Source organism: Heterodontus francisci, unplaced genomic scaffold (assembly GCF_036365525.1).
Source record: "Heterodontus francisci isolate sHetFra1 unplaced genomic scaffold, sHetFra1.hap1 HAP1_SCAFFOLD_61, whole genome shotgun sequence".
In the NCBI taxonomy this organism is placed as follows: domain Eukaryota; kingdom Metazoa; phylum Chordata; class Chondrichthyes; order Heterodontiformes; family Heterodontidae; genus Heterodontus; species Heterodontus francisci.
In genome coordinates this window covers 9,580,762-9,586,361 of record NW_027141441.1, presented here as the reverse complement: position 1 = coordinate 9,586,361, position 5,600 = coordinate 9,580,762, and the positions used below count along the sequence as shown (strand labels likewise).

Genomic DNA, 5,600 nt, shown 5'->3' with positions numbered 1-5,600 from the left:
AATCGACCCAAGCTCGAGGTGCAGCACCCGACCTTTTGATTCGGCACTCTACAGCCTTGTGGATTGAACATTGTGTTCAATAACATCACAGCATGACTGGTGTCAGGCAACCACAAGCATTAACACACTTTGTCCCAGGACAGCTTTGTTATTTAATCTCTCCTGCCATCTGCCCGATCAAACACCTGCCCCTTTGTTCTCTCCCACATGCCCCTCCCCTTCACTTGTTTAAAACCGAATTATTTTCTAACCTGTGTCAGTTCTGATGAAAGGTCACAGACCAGAAATGTTAACTCTGTTTCTCTCACCACAGATGCTGCCAGAGCTATTGAGTATTTCCAGCACTTTTTGTTTTTATTTCAGATTTCCAGCATCTGCAGTATTTTGCTTTTATTGTGTCAGAAAGTCTTTCCTTGATTCAGGACTCTTACCTCTCTCCAGAATCTCTCTGCTAAAGATTGAACTTTATCTCATTTCACTCACAGCTCAGGGTCAGTGTGGCACAGTGGGACTTCTGGCTGTCTCCCACTTCACAGTCCATCAGTACTGAGAAAACAATGGGGAATATTACTCACATGTTGTGTTCTGTAACTTTTTACAAACACTTTAATGTATATATTGTCTTCCAAAGCAGTGACAGAATGGTGGCTTTCGTGTGTTGTTGAAATAGCTTTGTTGAGTTCGTGCTGTACTAACAGTTAAACAGTTCTTGATTCAATCCCAGGTTTTGGCACTTTCAAACTCTCCTGTGTCTTTTTCTTTGGCTCCAATTGTCAAGCTGTTTGATTTAATCTGAAATTAGCACCATAAAACCAAGGAACCAGCGAGCATGAGGAGCTGAAATTAGCACAGATCAAATCCACTTAATACTTCTGACTGAAGATGGTTGCAAATGCTTCAGTTTTGCCTTTTGCACTGACTTGCTCAGCACCACCATCATTGAGGATGTGAATGTTTTTGGAGCCTCCTCATCTTGTTAGTTATTTAATTATCCACCACCATTCACGACTGGATGTGGCAGGACTGTGGAGCTGTGATCTGATCCTGAGGGAGATATCCGTGCGTGGAGTGGCGGGATGTATGGAGAGTGATCCTGAAGAGGGTGTCTGAGCCTGGAGTGGAAGCTTTCTGTGGAGGTACAGGAGTAGGCCATTCAGCCCCACTGTTTTATAAAGGTTTAGCATAACTTATTTGCTTTTACTCTATGCCTCTATTAATAAAGCCAAGTGTCCTGTTTGCTCTTAGCAACCTTTTCAAACCTTGATCAAAAAAGATTGGTGTACATTGTCTCATTCTTCCTCCCAAACTGTATCACTTCACAAGTCTCTGTGTAAAATGTTATCTGTTGTGTGAAAGCCCATTTTACCAGTGTGTTTAAGTTCCTCTGAAGTGTGTTACTGTCACTGGCATAGGACGAAATTCACGATCATTCTTTGATGCTATCTCCTTGGAAAGAGCAATCTTACACACTAGCTCAAATTGGGATTTTGTGTGTTTAGCATCTTTCCTCATCCACCAATATAAGCACAAATCTGTCTCATAATGTACGGTCTAAGAATGTGCCAATGTTGCAAGGTGGTGATAAATTCTTCAGTGTCACAATGTACTCACCAACTATTTCACTACTTTTCTGATTTCTGGATCCAAGTTTGTAGCTTTCCGCGATCTCTAGTGGCTTAGGGTTGAGCCTCACTTCAACGAAGAAACGGAAAATTATGATTTAAAGATTACACTGTCAATCATTCACATCTCTGTCTTCTCCTGAACTTCGAGTTCAAATTTGTTTGTGAAGTTGAGTCACACGTTAAGACAGCACAGTCTTTGTCTTTGTGAAGGAAGTGATTTGGGAATGACTGTTTGAAACTGTCCCTTCTTGCACAGAAATTCAGTGCAAATACTTGATCACTCACAATTTCCTTGAGAGAAATTTGTTCACAATCGCATTCGACACGGAAACTGCCTCAGCATTAATCTCACTGAAGCAGAATGTGACCGTGTTGTTTGTTTCAGAATGTTGTTGCCGTTATTTGTCGCTTTTAACCGAGACTGGGAGACAGGGCAAGTTTGATCCGAGGTTGGAATATATTATCATTCAGGAGCAAGAAAAATCAAAAGGAACAAAATAAGAAAACCCAGTCTCCAGATTTGAGAATCTGCAGATCCGCTTTGGGAAAGTGAATCAGAGCAGAATGAAGGGTGAACTGTCCAGAAGAGATGAAGACACAGCTCAGTCAACACGTTCCCCTGGTTTATGATGCTGGAACATTCATCACACAGAAATGATTCAACCCAATGACAAACATTCTTACAGCTAATAATTTATGCTACTGATTTAAGGACTGTTTCATGTGGTTACCGAGTGACGACGAGAAGATATTAAACTTTGTTCTATTCAATCTAGCTGTGATGAAGTTTGAATTTTTCGACCTTTTATAAACAGTATTTGAAGGGTCTCGGTAACAATGTTCAGTTTTGATGAGAGTGGGGTCTGGGTGAGAAGCTGCTGAGTGTGACAGGGTCAGGACTGGATGCAGGAAGTTCTCTGACAGTCTCCCTCTATCTCTCTAATGTGTTTGAGTTGATTTACGACTGGTAGCTTTTATTTTACTTTTCTTATTTAGAGATACAGCACTTAAACAGGCCCTTCGGCCAACCGAGTCTGTGCCAACCAGCAACCAGCCATTTATACTAATCCTACATTAATCCCATATTCTCTACCACATCCCCACCATTCTCCAACCACGTACCTACATTTTGGACAATTTACAATGGCCAATTTACCTATCAACCTGCAAGTCTTTTGGAGGTGGGAGGAAACCAGAGCACCCGGCGGAAACCCACACAGACACAGGGAAAACTTGCAAACCCCACACAGGCAGTACCCAGAACTGAATCCTGGTCACTGGAGCTGTGAGGCTGTGGTGCTAGCCATTGCGCCACTGTGCTGCTGTTGGTGCTTTGATGAATGAAGGAAGTTCCCTCCACCCATTTTTTTTGGACAGACAGTGTGGTATAAGGATGTAAAGGGTTAATGTTGAAGATGGTGGGATCAACCCCTCCCACTGTCAGAGTGATAATGTAACAGTCACATGAGATGAAGTTTGGGAGAAGAGAGAGCAGCACCAAGGATGCTAGCTTAGCAGGCTTGATGAGTGTGTATTTTGTATTGTGTAAATTAGAAAAGAGTTCTTAGTTCTTTCAGCAGTAAATGTGTCCAGAAAATATCGAGAAACTCACAATTTTATTATTCAGGAGTCAGAACACTGATATTAATTCCAAGTGACAGTTCTGGGACCAATTAACAAAAAAAGTAGAGAATAATATTGCTCACTGATTGAAATCCCCCAGTGAGGAGACAGTTAAACAGGTGATCTATTGGGGCATCCTTCGATCCAAGGTTTCAGCAACATTTAATCTCCCTTTTTGGTGAAATTCTCTTTTATTTGCAACTTTTTTTATCAGCTTTGATGGGTGAGTGAAAAAACTGAAAAAATGGAACAGTTCCCTCCTTTCTTTTCTTCCTTCTTCTCTTCTTTCCATCAGTTTCTCTTTTCTGTCCCAGATCAATATAATGATGAGAATCCCAATTTAATCTGCTGTTTCTGGTGTTTTATCCATTCCAATCAAAATTTCAACATTCCAATCAAATCTATTTGTTATTCCACAGTGTCTCTCCATGTGTTTTATTCTGTTGTATACTCTCACAGTCTGTTTGATGATCAATGTCACATCTCACTCTCTGTTCTGGTGAAGATCAGAAGCAGTGATATCTGTTTACACCACCCGACAAGTTGGTCTGAGGCTGTGTCTCTCTGATCATGTGGAGTTAAAGCAATTCTTCCAGTCAGTTAGTTCAGTTGTCATTTCATGAGAAATTCGGTCATCATGACTTCGTCAGTGACCTCATGGTTCCGGTGTCTGAGTGATGTTAATCATGATGTGATGAAATGATTGTATGTTCCAGTCTTTCCGTGGTGGGTTTTCACACTGAGCAGAAATGTGTTGGACATGGTCTGAAAATGTTTCACACCGCTCCATTCCCAACTTCATTTACTTGCAGAAGATATATTTCCATCATTGCACAGCTAGCTGCACAGCTAGAAGTTGTGCTGAAGGTGACAGCTAGGCTTATGCAACTGACAAGGTGGCCGAGGGGTTAAGGCGATGGACTGCTAATCCATTGTGCTCTGCATGTTTGGGTTCGAATCCAATCTTTGTCGCTTGTTTATGAACTGTTTATGTTGGGGGAGTTTCTGTGTCAAGTCAGCCTTAAAACCCGTTTTTGTCTGTGTCCAGATAGTGATTCCAGAATTGGTTATACTTTATTAAAATTGAGACAGACATTTGGAATTCTTCACCCAAACTGCACTGGAATGAAGATCAAATAGGGATCACGAAACGGAGCTGGATTTTTCTTCCCCTCCTTCCTTCCATCTTTACTTTCTCTGGCTTTGCACCAAGTGAAAGACAAATGGGAAAAGCAAATGGCGAGGGAGCAGATGCAGAAAATGATCCCTTGGCAAGAAATTTATTTTTAAATCTTCTTGATAGATTAATTGAGTGAGCAATGCTTTGGCAGATGGAGTTTAAAATGAGGGGTCATCTACTACCTACGATAGATCAGAGCGTTTTTTTGGAAGAGGTGAGATGTTAGAAACGGCGGAGGAGCAGAGACCCGAATACTGAATTAATAAAAGCTCGTGGACTGGTCGAAAATAATGTGAAAAGTGAACAGAATATGAAGATTGGAACTCATGTTGCAGTGATATAAAGCTCTGTGCTCCTGAAGTAAATGTCCAAGCCCAGATTGTGGGGAATCTGTGGAGAGTGATTTGGTTTTTATTCATTCTTGGGTGTGAGTATCTCTGATAAGGCGAGCATTTATTCCCCATTCCTATTGCCGTTGAGAAGGTGGTGGAGAGCTGCCTTCTTGAACTGATGCAGTCCATATGGTGCAGGAACACCCATAGTGCTACTGGGGAGGGAGTTCCAGGATTGTAACCAAACAACAGTGAAGAAATGGCGATATCGTTCCAAGTCAGGATGGTGAGTGACTTGGAGGGGAACCTGCAGGTAGTGAGTTCCCATGCATCTGCTGCCCTTGTCCTTCGAGGTGGTAGTGGTCACGAGTTTGGAAGGTGCTGTTGAAGGATACTTGGCGAGTTGCTGCAGTGCATATGGAGATGGTACACACTGCAGCCACTGTTTACTGGTTGTGGAGGGATTGAATGTTTAAGGTGGCGGGTTAGGTGCCGATCAAGTGTGCTGCTTTGTCCTGGATGGTGTTGAGCTTCTTGAGTGTTGTTGAGTGGGATGTATTCCATCCCACTCCTGACTTGTGCCTTGTAGATGGTGGACAGGATTTGGGGTGTCAGGAGGTGAGATACTTGCTGCAGAATTCGTAATCTCTGACCTGCGCTTATAGCCACAGCATAGATGTGACTGGTCCAGTTACGTTTCTGGTCAAGATGTTGATGGTGGGGGATTTAACGATGATAATGCTTCTGAATATCAAAAGGTAGATTTTTTTCTCTCTCATTGGAGATGTTCACTGCTTGGCACTTGTGTGACCAGAAGGTTGCTTGTCACTTATCAGCTCA

At 42.2% G+C, this 5,600-nt stretch overlaps 1 non-coding gene across 1 annotated transcript; it reads left to right on the top strand.

The window, feature by feature from the left end:
• The first annotated feature begins 4,138 nt into the window (after positions 1 to 4,138).
• Positions 4,139 to 4,220, top strand: trnas-gcu (transfer RNA serine (anticodon GCU)). Its single transcript has one exon. It is a non-coding gene; the product is annotated as a tRNA-Ser (tRNA).
• The last annotated feature ends 1,380 nt before the right edge of the window (positions 4,221 to 5,600 follow it).